The following is a 20,402-nucleotide window of genomic DNA, read 5'->3' as shown; positions in this document are numbered from 1 at the left end:
GTAACTAAACAGAACGGAATGCTCCAAAATGCATTATTTTCTGTTTAGTTGCGTTCCCATAACGGAGAGAAAACCGCAGTGAGCTGATACATAGATAATACAAGATAATACAACCGGATCCGTTCATAACGGATGCAGACGGTTGTATTATCAGTAACGGAATCGTTTTTGATGAGCCCTGCCGGATCCAGCAGAAATGCTGGTGTGAAAGTAGCCTTAGGCTGGGTTCACACAGGCGTTGCGGGTGACATGCGGGAACAGATGCGGGTGCTTCGCGGGAAAATGTGCGATTTTTCCCATCAAGTGCAAAGCGTTTTAATGCGTTTTGCACGCGCGTGAGAAAAATCTGTATGTTTGGTACCCAAACCCGAACCCGTACTTCTTCACAGAAGTTCAGGTTTGGGTTAGGAGGTGTGTAGATGGTGATGGATCATGTGACGGACCATGTGATGAGCGCAGTGATGTCACCACAGGTCCTTTTACTCAAAGAAGAAGAAAGAAGAGAAGCCGGGCTGCGCGAACAAGTGGATTAAGGTGAGTTAAATTATTTTCTATTTTTAACCCCTCCATCGCTATTTTACTTAGCATTCTGTATTAAGAATGCTATTATTTTCCCTTATAACCATGTTATAAGGGAAAATAATAATGATCGGGTCCCCATCCCGATCGTCTCCTAGCAACCATGCGTGAAAATCGCACCGCATCCGCACTTGCTTGCGGATGCTTGCGATTTTCACGCAGCCCTATTCACTTCTATGGGGCCTGCGTTGCTTGAAAAACGCACAATATAGAGCTTGCTGCGATTTTACGCAACGCCCAAATGATGCATGAAAATCACCGCTCATGTGCACAGCCCCATAGAAATGAATGGGTCCGGATTCAGTGCGGGTGCAATGCGTTCACCTCACGCATTGCACCCGCGCGGACATCTCGCCCCGTGTGAAAAAGACCTTATTCTTGTAGGTTTCTGACTATAAGACTTTGTTTACACTAGCATCCCGGCTTTCTGTCATAATGGAGCCAGCCAAGGCAGTCATGCCTCTTTTCTATTAAGCAAATTCTGAAGAACCCACTTGAATAGAATGCAGTTCTCCAGATTTCCATCAAGGTTTCAGGACTTTTTCTGGGAAGAATAGCTCTGAAACTATTGACGTAAAACGTACCAGAATCCCTGAACAAAGCCTAGTTTGTTAATACTGCAGACTAGTGTTGAGTGAATCAAAGTGTCCAAAGTGGACTTCAATCCGAATTTCAGGGAAAATTTGATTCTCTGCAAAGCCTAATTTTCTTGTGCTTTGTGGTAACTAATTGATTTCCCTAAAAAGGGGTGAAAAAAGAAAATCATACCCACCTCATGCATTTAAGCATGAAGAGCCCGCCGCCACCATCTTGATTGAATATCCTGCGCAAAATCTAGAGCTCGGTGACGTATGACGTCACCATGCCATCCGACGTGATGACATCACGTGCTCCACAAGATTTCGCTCTGGATCTTCAATCAAGATTTATTATAGACCTAATGTTAATGTCAGATGCCGCGATCATCGATGAACGCAGCATCTGAGGTGTTTAATGGTGGGGGGGGCGGCTCAATCGCTGTTCCCTGTCATTGCACCCACTACTTATGGGTGCTTAGTGGCAAAGTAATTCATCACGAAGCAAATCTTTTTTTAAATTCGGAGAAGCAGCCAAATCAAATTTTCAAGAACTTCGCTCATCCCTAGTCTAGACAACACAGAGCGGAGGGAGAGGATGATCCATTGCTAGGCTCCCACCCGCCATGGTCATCACATCACAGGGCCGACTGAGGGAGCCTCTATTCTCTGTCTAACTTCATAAATGCCAAAGCTGCGATTGACGGCAGCATCTATGGTGATAAAGCAGAGGCGTAGCGAGTGAAGGGCAAGCTGGGCCCTATGAGCAAAGAGATGAGGGGGTGCCTGGGCAGTTGAATGAGATGGTGAAGTAGAGAACTATCCGCTCCCTGCTTCACTGTACAAGTCAGCTACCTGCGCTCTCCAGTAAGTCACACTTTGCGATGATGGCCAGTATAGGAGGATCGGTGTAGGCTCAGAAATCAGCCCGTACACTCCTCCTATACAGATATGCAATGCAATGCAATGTACCACATTGGGCTGCTGCTGAGGAATGACGGATGTGTTAGATCATCGGGGAAACAGGTGAGTATTCAGTGTTTTTGATTATTTGCATTTATTAATGGAGGGGACACAATGTGGGCATTACTACTGTTACATGACATTATGTGGACTACTGAGAGGGGGAATAATTTGGGCCCAATTACTGTGAAGAAGGGGCACAGTGTGGGCATTACTACTGTGACAGGGCACAATATTCACAATATGGGCATAACCACTGTTACAGGGCACAATGTAGGTATAACTACTGTGAGGGGACACAATGTGGGCATAACTACTGTGAGGGGGCACAATGTGGGCATAATTGCTGTAAAGGGGCACAGTGTGGGCATTGCTATCGTGGCAGGGCACAATATGGGAATAACTACTGTGATGGGGCACAATGTGGGCATAACTACTGTGAGGGGGCACAATGTGGGCATAACTACTGTGAGGGGGCACAATGTGGGCATAACTACTGTGTAGGGGCACAGTGTGGGCATAACTACTGTAAAGGGGCACAATATGCACAATATGGGCATAACTACTGTCATGGGGCACAATGTGGGCATAACTACTGTGAAGGGGCACAGTGTGGGCATTACTACTGTGACAAGGCACAATATGCACAATATGGGCATAACTACTGTGACGGGGCACTGTGGACATAACTACTGCATTTGTAAAAGATGCTCTCAGGAGTACCTTTTAACAGGGCAATTTCTCAGGAACAAACATTTGTACCAACTCTCAACCCCGATAACTGTCCTGTTCCTCGGCCTATATAATAGAGCCGTTAGCTGCAGACTTACTATCGGTGCACTGTAGCTTGTACTTCCGTCAGGGACCTGGCCTATTAAAGTAACTGCCATGCTGCATGCAGCACTATTCTTCCACTCAAACTACAGACACAACAATAAAACACCAACCCAATATAAGTTTTGTTGGGCACCAATAATACGAGACTGTGTTGTGTCTTCCTTTTAAAAGTCAATTTCTTTAGAAAGCCAGGAAACATGGATTAGAGCACTGATCATTTTGGTGTACGGAGCATGACATTTCTAATATAGGCCGTTCCTAGCTGGTATTTATGCCAGTAGTATACTAGGAAGCCAACATTATCATTGTATCATTAAATAGGGGAGGAGTAAAATGCTTGAACAGTGTCCCACTGCCATGCAGTGTTCCACTGCTTAAAGGGTTAAAGTGGGCTTTTATGCAAATACTGTGTATACTGCAGAGGGAGTACTTGCTAAGTTTGGCTGTGCCACGCTCCCCATAGGGAGGAGTAGACTAGTGTGGTGAGAGACAGAATAAAGAAAAAACTTTTGAACCAGCCTCTGAGTGGACAAGAGACCAAAAGAGACATTTTGGAGCAGTGTTAAGAGGTGGTGCTGAGATAACTTGCCTGAGAAACTTATGGACTCCGCAGCTAACTTAGAGAAAATAAGACAATGCAGCAGCACCCTGCAAACCAGATGAAGTACAATAATGCCATAGTCACAAAAAATACTATAGTGCTAATGCTACGCTTATTTATAAAGTGAGATGCTTGGCAAATGCATTTAGTACAAAACCATCTGAGCCCGTCTGCCGAACGTCAAGGTGATCTCCGTAAGACGGGTCCTAACACTAAATACTACCTGTTGTGCGCCATAATGGCCGCCATAAAGTTCAGGAAGTGTTGGATCCACATGCATGCTGGGTCCACTTGATTAGCCTGTCTGCCCCATAGGCTGATTTTAATTAGTTTAAGTATAAAGCTGTGGCCTGCTCTCGTGACTACATTCATTGGAAGCTGTCTGGCACAAGGAAAGGTATAGAGTGGACTCGGCATGCATGTTGGTACCTGCATCCCTTGGAAGAAATGGAGGCCATTATGGCACCAAAAATGGTAAAAGGCAGAGTGGACCCAGCATGCATGTGGATCCAACACTTCCTGAACTTTATGGCGGCCATTATGGCGCATAACAGGCAGTATTTATTTTTAGGACCCGTCTTACAGAGATCGCCTTGACGTTCGGCAGACGGGCCTCAGATGGTTTTGTACAAAATACATGCTGTTGCATTGTCTTTTTTTCTTTATGTTTTTAGCCATGGCAGCGTGCACCTGCGCATTGGGATGTGCTGACTAACACCCTTTTCTTTGCAAACTCCACAGCTAACTTGTCAAGGAGATGTAAGGCTTTGGGAGCCTGGTCGTACTTTGATGGTAGACCAAGGAACTGCTAAGGACTAAGGAATTTGTAGCACCACATTGTTAGTACAGAGCTAAAGTAAGAGAAGGTATGTTAGTGCAAAAAGATGTAAGAGAAATATTGCACCCCTTGAGCTAGAGAAAAAAGTGTAGTGTTAGGAAGAGTAACTCAGTTAGGCAACAATTTGGATCTGTGGCAATTGCAAAATTGTGTAGGGTCTGCCTATCCATGTATGCTGTGAACTGTGCCTGAACTTTATTGCCAGTAAAGAACTGTGCCCTCATATCACGGCCCATCCCTTGGGAGAGTCAGAATGACGGCCGCCACAAATAACTACTATCTACCATCATTGCTACCACCACTCCTGTCCTCCACTTCTCCACTGCTCTTGTCTCTCACAATGTTTGCTTAGCAATGATACTGATAGATATAAGACATAGGTACAGTGTGTACTTTGTCTGAACTCGCAGACATGTCTGATTGATGCAATCACATTTTTTGAGTCATACACAGCACTTACAAAAAATCATACCTTAGTGCTTTATGTTGAAGTACAAAGACCTACGCAAAGGAACTGAACAGCCTGACTCATGTGTGTACTCATATTGAGCCTCTGCTTCATTAACTCTAATCTGTGGTTCACATCAGGTTTATCTGGGTATAAATCAATATAAATAGAATACAAATGGATCCCGCGCAACCCTGAACGCACACCTATTAAGACACCTTAGATAGAGGTATACGTGTGTACACAGCATAAAACCAAGTATGTGAATTACTGAGCTCCGCTGTCGCTTGCTGCCCATGCTGCTCCTCTCTTGTACACAGGTGCTACACTGGTAAGATGTCCTATCAACTAGCGTAAGATAGAGTGTGCCCCGGCCAGTGGCACCACTGTAAGTCCTATCCATTTACTCACGCTCAAACAGAGCGCTTAGTGACGTCACTAGGGACAAGATTAGCACTGGGGTTCCCAAATCTATACGTGGAGCGATGGGAACAGGAGGCCATTCACCCCAATGGCAAGCTCCGGACGAATCTCGTCCTCTGGAAACAGTTTATTGATGATGTTGTTTTTATTTGGGGGAGGAGGGGCAGATGAATTGGATATATTTTTTTATGAATTAAATAAAAATAAAAACGATTTTTATCTTGAGTTTACACCCACCTGTTGCACACAAGAAATGATTTTTTTTTATTTAACAATCTATATAGAGAATAATAAAAATATGCACTAGGACATATAACAAACCTACTGATGCTAATTCTTTCATTTCACGTGAAAGTTGTCATCTTCCGCAGTGGCTAGAATTCATGCGGATTAAAATAAATTGCACCAAAATGGAGGATTATGCAAAGGGAGCAGAGGCATTACAACAAAAGTTTGAGCTAAAAAGCTATAATAGTGACAGGTTGATAGAACAAAAAAACATTGATAGGTGAATTAGATAGATATGATATGACTAATAATAAGATAACTGGTAAAATGTGGAGGGAGAGAATGAGGGGGTGAAAATAGTAATACCGCCAATTATCACACAATATAATTGTTAAACTAGAATATTTAAAAATATTATTAAAAAACATTGGGGTATTTTGAAAGATGATAAAATAATAGGTGAATGTATCACAAATGCACCAAAATTTATATACGGTATAGGAAGGCCACAAATGTAGGGAATATGGTGGCATCGACAAATAGATGCATAAACACACAGACAACCAATGTAAGAAAAATGTGGCATGTGTGCGGTATGTAGAAAATTGAGGACAACTAGAAAAACTGGAGAAGTTACACAAATAAAAAATACTGATGGCACATATATGCATGATATAGGTGACTATATGACATGCAGTAGTCGTGGATTCTTCTATTCATTGACCTGACCATGTAAGAAAATATACATAGGTCGTATGAAAAGGACATTGAGTAGAAGAGTAGGGGAACATATTTATAATATTCAGAGAAAATATGATGGTCATCCATTATCTCGTCACTATAAAGAGAAACATGGGGGACAGAGTAAAGGAACATTGTTTAGTGGACTTGAAATAGTAAGGGGAGATAAAAGAGGGGGATACTATATAAAAAGAATGTCAAAAGCAGAAACATGTTGGATTTTCAATATGAACACATTGATACAGTCCTGATCAAAAGTTTAAGACCACTTGAAAAATGGCTAAAAATCATATTTCGCATGGCTGGATTTTAACAAGGTTCCAAGTAGAGCTTCAACATGCAACAAGAAGAAATGGGAGTGAGACAAAACATTTTTTGAGCATTCAATTTAATGAAAACAATGGAGAAAAAGAAAGGGTGTTTTTCAGCTGATCAAAGGTTTAGGACCACACCTCCAAAAAAAAACTTAACCCCCCAAAACAGAAATCCAACTTTCAAACATGAACTCAGTAATGAGTAGCTCCGCCGTTATTGTTGATCACTTCAAAAATTTGTTTCGGCATGCTTGATGCAAGCGTTTCCATGAGGTGAGTGGGAACATTTCTCCAAGTGGTGAAGACGGCCGCACGAAGGCCATCTACTGTCTGGAACTGTTGTCCATTTTTGTAAACTTCCCTTGCCATCCAACCCCAAAGGTTCTCAATTGGATTTAGATCAGGGGAACACGCAGGATGGGCCAAAAGAGTGATGTTATTCTCCTGGAAGAAGTCCCTTGTCCTGCGGGCATTGTGTACTATAGCGTTGTCCTGTTGAAAATCCCAGTCGTTACCACACAGACGAGGGCCCGCAGTCATGAGGAATGCTCTCTGCAACATCTGGACATAGCCAGCGGCTGTTTGACGCCCCTGCACTTCCTGAAGCTCCATTGTTCCACTGAAGGAAAAAGCACCCCAGACCATTATGGCGCCCCCTCCACTGTGGCGCGTAGAAAACATCTCAGGTGGGATCTGCTTGTCATGCCAGTAACGTTGGAAACCATCAGGACCATCAAGGTTAAATTTTTTCTCATCAGAGAATAAAACTTTCTTCCACCTTTGAATGTCCCATGTTTGGTGCTCTCTTGCAAAGTCCAAACGAGCAGTTCTGTGGCATTCAAAGAGACAAGGTCTTTGAAGACGTTTTTTGTTTTTGAAGCCCTTCAGTCTCAGTTGCCATCTGATGGTTATGGGGCTGCAGTCAGCACCAGTAAGGGCCTAAATTTGGGTCGAGGATAGTCCAGTGTCTTGACGGACAGCCAATTGGATCCTCCGCTCAGTGCTGGTGAATTTTTTTTGGGTCTTCCACTTGACTTTTTTGTTCCATAACCCTCAGGATCATTTAAGAAATTCCAAATGACTGTCTTACTGCGTCCCACCTCAGCAGCGATGGCGCGCTGTGAGAGACCCTGCTTATGCAGTTCAACAACCCAACCACGTTCAAAAAGGGAGAGTTTTTTTGCCTTTGCCATCACAACGTGTGACTACCTGACAGAAAATGACAATGAATCCACATCTTTTTACAGATTTGGCCTTTTAAAGGCATGTGGTCCTAAAATTTGGATCAGCTGAAAAACAGCCTGTTTCAGTTTAATCGTTATTTTCAAATAATTGAATGCTCAAAAAATGTTTTGTCTCACTCTCATTTCTTCTTGTTGCATGTTGAAGCTCTACTTGGAACCTTGTTAAGATCCAACAATGAAAAATATGATTTTTTTTTGCCATTTTTCAAGTGGTCTTAAACTTTTGATCAGGACTGTACCAGCAGGGTTAAATTTAGAAATTGAACTATTTGCATTTGAATGAAAAAATGAAGCAGGTTGAGTATGAAATAGTGCAAGGTGCATTATGGGTTAAAATGGGATGGGCGGAGGAGCCTATATAAGGAATAGCAGGAGAGCCAGTGTACATCCCTAACGAAGAATATCGTAGTATCCGAAACACGTTGGTTTTCTGACACTCTCAGGCATCCGTACTCAGTAAGTGACGTCACTAAGCGCTCTGTTTGAGAGCGAATAAGTGGATAGGACTTACAGTGGTGCCACCGGCCGGGGCACACTCTATCTTACCCTAGTTGATAGGACCTCTTACCCCACCCCAATAAGCAGCACCAGTATACAAGAGAGGAGCAGCACGGGCAGCAAGCTACAGCGAAGCTCAGTAAGTCACATACTTGGTTTTATGCTGTATACGCACGTATACCTATATCTAAGGTGTCTTAATAGGTGTGAGTTCAGGGTCGCGCGGGACCTATTTGTATTCTTTGATGTTTTAGATTACTTTCAGCAATAGCGGTTTTGCAGCGGTACTGCAGCGACAGTTAGATATAGTTATTAGTACAAGCGCCAGTGTTACACAGTTTTTAAGTGCAATCTAAATAGAAATTTGTCTACGTGAAGTTAACTTTCACCTGAGCATGGTCACACACAGCTATAATGTCATGACGCACAGAGATAAGACAGATCATTAACTTTTTTTTATTTTTAGAGCGGCATGTGAAAACCAAGAGTGGTGTGTAACTATTAAATAGAGTGACTTACCACTGCAAGTAGTGTTTCTAGCTCTGTTTATGTAATATCTAATTTTTTTCTGTAGAACATATGACATGCTGTTGGACTAGTAAACGGACTTGGAATAGCACTCCGAATTTTAAAAGGAATCTGTCAGCAGATTTGTCCCTATGACACTGTCTGACCTGTTACATGTGCGCTTTGCAGCTGAAGACATCCGTGTTGGTTCCATGTTCATATGTGCCCGCATTGCTGAGGAAAATGATGGTTTACTACATGCAAATGAGCCTCTAGGAGCAATGGGGGTGTTGCCATTACACCTAGAGGCTCAGCTCTCTATGCAAATGTCACGCCCTCTGCACTTTGATTAACAGGGCCATGCAGTGAGAATGCCTGGCCTTGTCAATGAAAGTAGAGAGAGCTCGTCAGTTGCAAAGGGAGCCGAGCAGTGTTCTCTTCTCCATTTACCTGCTTTCCATCGGGCAGGTGTAATTACAGCTCCACCATCCCCATTCACTTCAATGGGATGGCTACTTCCTATTCACTTGATAGGTCATCAATATAGCAAAGCTATTTCACCCTTTTTGAGGTTAATTTCAGATGAACTAGAGAGAAACCCTAAAATAATATTCAACTAAAAGTAAGATAAAAGAACTAGATTATCCCACACAATACATCTCTCAATGAAACAATAGCTATCTCTCTTTCCAGAAAGACAAGAGAAATCTGCCTTGTTTGCTTGACTGGCCTTGGGGGGTAGTCTTCGGGGTGCTCTTTATCATAAGGGAGACAAAAAAACATGCATGATTATTGTATGCCAGGCGACACTACTCTCGGTTTCTAGGAAGAATATATTTAGAAAATCTGTATTTCAGCTGTCATGAGATAATGTTAGTGTTCTTTTCTGTTTTGGAAAAAAACCTAACTTGAATATATTTCCAAGTAACCCAAAGATATGCAAATTAGCTTGCCTGACAAAAAAGAAAACAGGACATATCCTGTCTAATGCCATCAGAATTAGGACATGGACATTTGCATCTATTTTTCAAAGAAATCAAGAGCAGTGCTGCCTGGCATACAATACACATCATTAATATTTTTTGGTTTCCCTAATAATAAAGAGCACCACAAAGATTATTCACCAAGGCCAGCCAGCTAAGCAAGATAATATATTTCTTGAGACATTGTTTTTTTGTTTGTTTTTTGTCTTTTTGAAAGACAGCTAGCTTGTATGTCTGATTGAGAGAAATGTAATTCTGGGTGGGATATTCTTGTCATTTTGAATGGAAACTTAGATTCATGCCCCAATTTCAGTTAAATATTGGGTGGGTGACTCTTGGGAGACTAGGAAGTGTTATATACAATACATTTTTAGGCTAATTGGAGCGTATTTGATTAGTCCATAATTGATCTGGGTCTTAATCGAACGTTTCAGAAACTTTCAAATACGTATTATTATTTTTTTTTAAAGGAAGAATTAAAAACTGATAGAATTGATTTGCTCATCTCTAGAATGTTTATTTATGCACATGTCCTTGTGTTTCATAGATCAATTTTCTCCTATGTTTTCCACAAGGTTTTTGATGGTAGCCTTAAACTGTTCAATCAATACGTTTTCAGAGTAAGTTTTTATCTATTACTGTGTTTGCATGCATTGTGGAAAAGAGGTAACATAGTAACATAGTACATAAGGCCGAAAAAAGACATTTGTCCATCCAGTTCGGCCTGTTATCTTGCAAGTTGATCCAGAGGAAGGCAAAAAAAAACTTGTGAGGTAGAAGCCAATTTTCCCCACTTTAAGAGAATAAAAAATTCCTTCCCGACTCCAATCAGACTAACTCCCTGGATCAACGACCCCTTTCTAGTAGCTATAGCCTGTAATATTATTACACTCCAGAAATACATCCAGGCCCTTCTTGAATTCCTTTATTGTACTCACCATCACCACCTCCTCAGGCAGAGAGTTCCATAGTCTCACTGCTCTTACCGTAAAGAATCCTTTTCTATGTTTGTGTACAAGCCTTCTTTCCTCCAGACGCAGAGGATGTCCCCTCGTCACAGTCACAGTCCTGGGGATAAATAGATGATGGGATCAATCTCTGTACTGAAAGTTGTAAAACGGAAAAAATCTATATGTATTTGGTATCACTGTAATCGCAGTGACCCAGAAAATAAAGATATTATGTTATTTATACCGAAAAGTGAACACCATAAAATTTATGAAGTAAAAATGCAGTGGCAGTATTACTGTTTTTCCTATACACCAAGAAGAAATGGTTAATAAAAGTTATTCAGAAAGCTATATGTACCCCAAAATGGCGCCATTAAAAATTACAACTTGTCACGCAAAAAACAAGCCCTCATAAAGCTATATAGACAGGAAAATAAAAAAGTTATAGCTCTGGTAACGCGACGATGAAAAAAGGAAGAAAAACGCTTGGTCAGTAAGGCCCAAAACAAGCTGGTCACTAAGAGGTTAACAGAGCTGAGTACCGAAACTTGCCTGAGAGGCCTTGGGTGGGGTACTATTTATTATTATGGAGGGTGTCGAGTATGCAGGAGGAGTATTGTAATCCAGTCAATGTTACTCTGGGTTTCTGGAAAATTTATATTGTATGTATATGAAAATTAGAACATCTTATATCTGCTGGATTCAGATTAGGCTTAGGAAATCTTTTTTTTAATGTCCTTCCTAGAAACTAAGAAGGACATTGTCTGGCCTACAATACTGCGCACACGTACTAGGCGCTCTCCATAATGAGAAAGAATTACCCCCCTTCCCAGACAACACATATATATTGTCACGAAAGAGACTGAATCTTGAAAGTTTTGCTCATCTCTACAATGAAAATTAAGTTTTTTTTTCTTCTGTTAACCCTTGCTGTGTTACAAATAACAGCAATTAAAATGAAAATGTTTTGTTTACATTTTACCTGCATTTTGCTTTAATTCATATGGGGCACCTAAAGGGTTAACAAAATTTCTAAAATCAGCTTTGAATAATTTGAGGGATGTCATTTCCAAAATACAATTTTTGGGTGGGTTCTATTATGTAAGCCCCTTAAAGTCATGTGACCACAGCCCAGAACAAAAGATAGGATCAATAAAGGTAAAAGAAATAGATTACAAATTTACAGCTACCTTCAAAAATGTTTATTTTATAGGACATTGATGCAAACCTGAAAAACCCTTTAAAGATATTTTATCTGTATGGCCTCAAGTCAGACTGTGCAAATATTTGTGAGGTAGAAAATATTATACATTGCAGCAAAGGTTGCTAATTTACATCTCCAGTACACGTGCCTCCCTTTTATTAGCTCTATATTATTAGATTTATTTTCATATAAATTGGTTTACCATAAATCTTCCAGGCAAAACTCATACAGTACATTGTATAATTCAAAGAGAGAGAGAAAGAAATTCACTCCTTTCTATTAAGAAGATGTCATGCGTCTTCCATCAGGCCCTGCCACTTTATTAGTTATATCTGACTGGAGTGTTCCTTTAAAGTTGTAAACCTGATCAACCATATTAAACCAAGCATAATGCCTGGTACGGTTGATCATGCTGAGTAAAATGTTACCATCTTTATTCTTCGTGTTTTATTTATATGCAAGTTAGCTTAGTTGTGCACCGAGAAGTGGGCTCAAGCTCTTAGAGCACCAGATCTTCAACGCCCTGGTGTTCCCACCACTGCCCCATTTCCCTTGATTGACAGGGCCACGCATCTGGCCTCATTCTGTAATCCCGAACTTGCGCCGTTGCCAGTATCAGTGCATGCACAGAGCATCTACTTTGACTTACTAAGCAGCAGAGATGTCTCATTTTCCACCTGTCTATCAAGAAGAAGCAGAGAGTGGGTTGCGTTTAAGATATGGTACTCCGAGAGCTTGGACTTGCGCCTCGGTGCACTAAGAAGCACCACTGATTACTTGATTACTCACAGAAATTTATAAATGGTAACATTTTACTCGGCATGATCAACCCTATCAGGCATCACACCTGGTTTAATAAGGTTAATCCTGCTGACATGTCCCGCCTTTACATTTGAAAATTTGCTTTCAGTTATTGAAGTCAATAACATCATTCAATATGAGTCACTGAGTGCCATTCATTTCCGTAATATATTATTTTCTTATGTAACACTTTCCTTTTTTTAATGACTTTTATTTTATTTTTTCTAAATCGGATAATATTTATAACCACAATGATAAGTGTCTTTATTAGCAGACAAACACGAGAGTTTAAAAATCCAAGAATGCAATTATGTGCATAGTAAATATCCTAGAATTATGAATAATTCCTGAATCACTGTGCTCTACTGATGTTAAATATTTTTTATCACATTTTTTATTTATTTTTTTAAATCAGAAATCAACATGCAAAACATTCATAACAAAGTCAAAGAGTAATATGGATAATATAAAGAACTAGTCAATCTCCATCCATGATCTGAAAATGCATTTGATACATAAATAAATATCAAATGTCTCTAAAAATCTTATAACGATAGGTTCGAAACGCATCAACTGCTGTTTGGGTGGAGGATTATGTCTTTGTCAGTCACTTGCTACAAAATGAAATAAAGCGCATCGAGGATTTTAACTGAAAGTGCTGGATCTTTTTCCTTAACGATAGGTTAATGTATTGAGGCCAGTGCCCACAAGAAGCCGTTTAAAGCCCAAAAAGCAAAATAAGAGAAGAAAAAAGGTGAAAAGGAAGATATCAATGGAACAGGTAAGAAAAAAAAGGGATAAAGTGTGCATATGTGACATCGAATGGTGGAATACTGTATAGACTGGTCCTTATCGGAGAACCGTCTTCTTCTTTTTCTGCTTTAGCATCCTGTTATACAACTCGGACTGTTAGAATAGATATTACTGCCTTAGATAACCACTAGGCCTAAATAAATTACCAGGCTGTACAGAAAATTACGTGGTATGTATATGAAATACTGATCATTTTTACAATATTAGGATACTTAGGTTGAAAAAAGACCTTTAAATCAGCCTTTCTTGGATCAAAACATCATTCAATGCCTATTTTCATTAGATAAACATTTTCTAGCCCTTTTTGAATCTTGTCTGCCATTACAACCTCTTGGGGCTTTATATTCCATAGTCTGATTATCCATAGAACCCTTACCTACAATTAATTCTCACCTTCCCTCCTTATGCAAAGAATACTCCTTGGTCCTTGGAATGAATAAATCATGAGTGAGTTACTTTTATTAAATCACACATTGCTCACTTGCTCCCCTTCTATAGTCACTGAAGAAGCTTAGCTCTTTCACGGACACTGCAGCATGCTTCTTGTCAGCATTTCTCTCTTTCTTAAAGGGTGAGGCCTACTTCTGCTCTGCCCATAGGATGCACGCTCTCCCTGTAGCTCATGAAGGGCCACCGCATACCCTAATCTTCTCCAGCCAGTGGTTGGCCTCTTTAGGCACCTTCCCCTGTGACAACATGCCTGAGCAATTGGTTCTAGTTTGCTAGTGTCCTTCATGACTGTGTATCGACTTCTGCTTGCTTCCTGGATTTAACCATTTGCAGCCTGGCCTGATCTCTGCCTGATCACTGTTCTGACCCTGAGCTGCCAGCCCTGACTTAGAGATAAGCAAATCTATTTGAAGATTTAGAGATTCTTTCCAATTCTGTGATTTTTTAGGAACGGAATCGAACCCGAATCTTTTCTGGTTCGAGTCGGACAAATCTTGTATAATGGCGCCCAGCACATGAGCAAGCAATAGTGTTCTGTCTCCACCAGGCAGGAGGAAATTGCAGTCAGTTGTGGCCAAACAGGCCAAACAATAACGGCAGTTTGCGGCGGCAAAGATAAAAGTAGATACAGTTACACCTGATGTTGTATTAGACAGAGGGGACAGGTGAGGGAAAATGAAAAAAAGTGTAAAAAAATTGACGAGATTAGATAGGAGCTTTTCATTAAAAATATGTGTTTTAGAGGACTAGAGGGGGTTATATAGCAATTTCCAAGGCAATTGGAGCAACTTTGGTTTGGAACAAATAGATTCGGACCCAAACCAAACCTTTTGAAAAATTTGGCAAATCTGAAACAAACCGAATCTTGAAATATTCGCTCATCTCTAGCCCTGACTTCAGATTGTTAATCAGATCACACAAACTCTGGTTTCCATTTACTTTGACCTATCCCTGATTACAGTTTTGCCTGATCCCTCGGTGCTCAGCGTCCCTTGACCCCTATGGGTCAGCAGTTATTTAAACAGAGAGTACTCCAAGAGGTAGCAGCCTGGTGATTCCCCTGCAGTGGAGTCCAGATCCCTGGATAGGGATTAAATACTGGAGGCCATTAAGACAATGCTCTTAGGAGTAGCCCAAAGCCAAATCTGTTCAAGTGACATATCAGATCTGTATCTGGTTTGTAACACATGTGTATTTATATATGAATAAGAACACCTTTAAGTTATCTTTTCTCAAAACTGAAGTCCAATATTTCCAGCTTTTCATTGTGACAGACACCCCCATCCCATTGATTACCATATTTGAGATGTTGGATCATAGGTTTCTATCTCTATATTTACATGCCACATTTGCAACTGCTGCTTAACCTACTTGTATCAGAATACCTAAATCCGTTTATTGCTGTGCTATACCTACTGTACACATTACTTAATCAAATATTAAAATGAACAAGAAAGGGAAAATTTTTCCCATATATTGATGAGTGTCACTGCATTCTTGAAGCTTTCCTGACTCATGAAGGAAGTAAAATGCTGGGAACAAGTCTTACAGGATGCTTTTCAGTCTGACTGACCGCAGTATATACAGGACATGATCCTTTGGGTTATAGATCATCATCCCATAGTGAACAAAAACATAATTTAGGGTATCAAAGAATATAGTACTGTTACTGTACATCATTTTCCAAAGAAACATATTGAACTACTATTTTAGTCACAGCAACCAAATTAATACGCACAATCCAAATTTTGAACACCCCAAATAAATATTTTGTACAGCACTAAAATAACACTGCCACATGAGTGCTAAATAATATAACTTTGAACTGTCCTCATAGTACTGCCATGCATTTTTAAAAATAAGGACCATACATTTGCTAGATAATTCTGCCACAAAATGCCCAAATACCGCCTTTCACTGTCCAAAAAAAAAGTTTGATTTGTTGTGCTATTAATATCATATAGTAATCAACTACAGTGTTTGGACAATAGCACCATACAATACCTAAATAATGCTGCTGTGGAATTCTCAAATAATGTATGTCCATACTGTGCACAAATAATGCAACCATACAATGTCTAAATAATACTGCTGTACAACATCCTATAAATTTTAATGTTACCCCATATGTGCATCTTGCTATTACAATTGTGTGCCGCTACAAACACAGAAAAAATATGCTGTAAATGGCAGTCTTTATTCTGTAGTTGGGCTTAAAGGGCTAGTATAGCATATATCAGAATTCATCACCACTGTCCTGTTGTATAATCAGAAGGCTGCGGCTTGTTTAAAAAAAAAAGATCAGTGCACCCCCTTCCCCTTCTGTGCAGCGAATTCCCTCCCTTTTGGTGCATATCATCAAACTTTATCACAGACAATGGGGGCATATTGCTAGAGACAAGAACCTACAACACGAACAAAGCAGGGAGAGTTGTGGCTGGAGACCCGGGGTCCGGCCACCACCAAGCGCTCCTCCCATACAAGTGAATGGGAGCGCACCGTGCATGCGTGACCCCCGCTCCCATTCATTTCTATGGGGCTGACGGAAATAGTCAAAGCAGCACTCGGTTATTTTCGGCGGCCCCATAGAAATGAATGGAAGGCGGCTGTGCATGCGCAGTGTGCCCTCCACTAGTGTCTCCGCTCCGTTCTCCGTGTAGGTGCGGGTCCCAGAGGTGGGACCTGCACCTATCAGACAATGGGGGCATATCCTAGCAATATGCCCCCATTGTCTGTGATGGCAAAACACCTTTAATACCTTTCATTAGCAGTGCATCCTCTGCAGAGATTGGCTGAGCGGGCAGTCCAAGCTGATTCCGGTGTTGAGCTTGAGAGCAGAAAATGGAGAGGAGCAGGGACTGGAGCAATGGCCAACCAGCAGCAGTGGGGGATTGATAATGTGAGTACTTACTTTTTAGTCATCTCCTACCCCATTTTCTGTCAAACTTCCTGATTTTGGCAGGACCACCCGACATAATGTGTATAGATTTGTCCCAATTTTCCTCTGATGGTAGATGCCAAGGGAAAGAAGGATCAAGCTGTTGGATTTCAACATGCCCTTTTGTTCACTGGGGAGATGCGCCTCTGCCAGAGGTTTAAGGCAATGATTTACTCCACTCTTTCCATTCAGAACACATGCATGCTCAGCTAAAATAACCAGTCATGTCTATTGGGAGCAGAAGGAATAGCTGTCTGACTGACAGATAACTAATGTGCATGGAAAGCTGTATTCCCCGTGCTCCATTATCATTAGACAAAGTCAAAGAAAACGGTCAGCTTACCTCCCAGGGGCATGGCCTCCACACAGGTCTCCTCCACAATGTTCACTCCAGGAATGACTATGTCACGCCCTGCCCTGTGGGTGTTCTGAGGAGATCTGTCAGAGTTGCTGCACCTGATTCGATCTGACAGTTTGTTTTGTTGTGGATTTGAACTGAATCCCACCTCCTCCCAGGTGTTGTTCTTTAGGTAATTGGTGAGGCTATTTATTCCTCCTTCTCCCTATAGCCTTTGTGGGTTATAGTTCTGCCTTGTGTGAGCTCCGGAAGTTTGGTGGATCGTCTGCTCCAACACATCTCCAGATAAGTCCTTTTCCCTTTTTCCTTCTGTGTCTGTTTTTACTAGGCCTCTAGGGTGACGCTAGCTCCTTCGGTTGTTGAAGGAGCTGGGTGTCTCTTTCCCTCTTCTCTACAGCTGAGGGTTTGGTTCAGTGTGTTATAGTCTTAGGTATGTGGGCATGTGCATATCTACCATCGAGATATGCACATGGGCATAGCAGCTTAGGGAAAGTGTTTTAGGGATTGCTAGGTGGTGACCCCTTTGTTCCCTAGCATTTGGGGCAGTCAGTTGTTTTGTTTGCCTTGTTGTGTTCTGTTTCCTTCCCTTATCTTACCTTCCGTGACATTATAACCCACCATACAGTCATTTTTTTCCCTTGCTGTTTTAAAAATGGAAACTACTAATGCTTTGTTTGATCGCATGCAGGGATTGTCTTTGGAGGTAGCTGACCTCCGCAATTCGGTTGCACGGTGTCAGAGTACTTTGGCATCTGGTGCCGCCGGGGGGAAACCAGGTCTGCCTGGAACCTAAGGTCGCTCTCCCTGATAGGTTTTCCGGGGGAAGTGATAACTTTGTTCGGTTCAGGGAGTCCTGTAAATTGTATTTTCATCTGCGTCCGATTTCATCTGGAGACGAAAACCAAAGAGTAGGGATAATTATTTCTCTGCTAAAAGGTGACGCCCAGTCTTGGGCTTTTTCTCTGCGGACCGGTTCACAGTCCCTCCGGTCGGTAAATGAATTTTTCGGAGCCCTGGGCCTGATTTATGATGACCCAGACTGGGTCTCTATGGCTGAATCAAAGTTGCGCAGCTTGTGCCAGGGAGAACAAACTGCTGAGTTGTATTGTGCTGAATTTAGAAGATGGGCAACTGACTCGGAGTGGAATGATCCTGCACTCCGTAGTCAGTTCTGTCAGGGGCTATCTGAGAGATTAAAAGATGCCCTTGCATTTCATGAAAAACCAGATTCTTTGGATGCGGCCATGTCTTTGGCCGTACGGTTTGATAGACGTCTTAGGGAGAGGTGCAAGGTTCCCCTCGGGCAGGGTGTGCTGTCTGGTGGAGAATCAGTCCCTCCTGTCCCTCGGGGTACTATGACATCTGAATTAGGGGCTGGAGAGGAGCCTATGCTCCTGAGGAAAAGGATACCAGAACCAGTGTGGTTTAAATGTTCAGTAGTTTATTTAATCTATATTTATAAAGAAGGATGTATATACTGTAAGTATGTGTGTATGTTCTGCGATCACCCAAAAAGGCAACTATCGATTTCAACGAAGCTTGGTATATACATCCCTTGCTACCTGGAAAGAAATCTTGTGGCGGTCAAAGCTCTCTAGGACGTACCGTTCCTGAGATATTACCAAAAAATGACCTCCATTAGCCAATACAAGCCTGCAAGTCTTTCTCTTCATATCCCAACAGCCATACACACGGTCACATATCAGCCAATAGAAGCTCACAGGCCCTTAGTATCCACATACACACAGTTTTACACCAGGTTTCCATAACAACCCAGCCATTTTTCTTCACTGCTGCAGGTCAGCTTTAAAGGGGCATGGTGCTGTGGATGACACTATTAAGGGAGTGGAGTGCTGTGGAGGTCTCAGTACAGGGGCAGGTAGGGTGGCCATTCAGGCCACCCTCAAAAGATGGACTTAAAAACCCCGCCCCCAGGTCCCGCTAAGCCACGCTCCCTCCCACTCCGCAGCCGACGGGGATTGAACAAATTAAGGTAAAAATCAACTTCTGTCAGCTGCAGGGGTAGGAGGGAGGGTGGCTCTCTCTCCCTGCAGCTCACGCTCAATTAGCACAGTGCTGCTGTCTGAGAATGAGCTGTTCAAAAGAACATCCCTGTGTCCGCCCAGGTCCTGCGCCGGACGGAGGACGGGGAGTCTGAAAGCTGGACTGTTCTGCCTAAAACCGGACCTCTGGCCACCCTAGGGGCAGGCTGCTATAGAGGTCACAGTTAAAAGGACAGTTCACTATGGAGGTCAGTGTTAAGGGGCAGATTGCTGTTGAACCCACTGATAAGGGGATGGGGTGTTGTGGAAATCACTGTTAAGGAAATGGGGTACTGTGGAGGTCACTAATAAAGTGGCTGCCACTGTGGAGGTCAGTGTTAAAGGGCCGGGCTGCTGTGGTGCTCACTGTTAAGGGGGCGGGATGCTGTGGAGGTCACTGTTAAAGGGGTGGCTGCTGTGGAGGTCACTGATAAGGGGACGGGATGCTGTGAAGGTCACTGTTAAAGGGGCAGGTGCGGTGGAGGTCTCTGTTAAGAGGACAGGGAACTGTGGAGATCAAAGTAAGGGTGCGGTCCACTATGGAGGTCAGTGTTAAGGTTTGGGGTGCTGTAGAGGTCACTGTTAAGGAGGTGGGGTGTTGTGAAGGTCACATTTTAACGGAATAGAGCTTTGTAGAGATCACTGTTAAGGGGGCGGGTTATTGTGGAAATCACTGGTAACGAGACGGGGTACGGTGGAGGTCACTAATAAACGGGCGGCCATTGTGGAGGTCACTGTTAAAGGGGAGGGCGCTGTAGATGTTACTGTTAAGGGGACAGGCCGCTGTGGAGGTCACTGTTGAAGGGACGGGGTACTGTAGATCTCACTGTTATTGTGGATACTGTTAATATCTTTTAACGACACACACAAACATTAAATGAAATAGATGAAATGTACCCGTGCGAAGCCGGGTCCTTCTGCTAGTCCTCAATAAAATCAGCAGCAGCACAGACATCAAGGATTTATTGTATCATATTCTACTTGCAAATTAGCTCTCTCTTCTGGTGGCCTCCAAAGCCACCAGATAGATATAAGGTAGCAATCCTAAAAGTTAATGCTCAACCTTT

The 20,402-nt window shown here is 42.1% G+C and overlaps 1 long non-coding RNA gene across 1 annotated transcript; it reads right to left on the bottom strand.

The window, feature by feature from the left end:
* Nucleotides 1-801: 801 nt before the first annotated feature.
* On the bottom strand, nt 802-12,507 carry LOC121002788. The gene is made up of 3 exons (XR_005779330.1): nt 12,495-12,507; nt 5,586-5,588; nt 802-950 (listed from the first exon to the last, which is right to left on the bottom strand). It is a non-coding gene; the product is annotated as an uncharacterized LOC121002788 (long non-coding RNA).
* Nucleotides 12,508-20,402: the final 7,895 nt, after the last annotated feature.

This window comes from Bufo bufo, chromosome 5 (genome assembly GCF_905171765.1).
Source record: "Bufo bufo chromosome 5, aBufBuf1.1, whole genome shotgun sequence".
NCBI lineage: Eukaryota > Metazoa > Chordata > Amphibia > Anura > Bufonidae > Bufo > Bufo bufo.
Note: the sequence above shows the minus strand (reverse complement) of the source record. Positions and strands in the feature narration are given on the sequence as shown.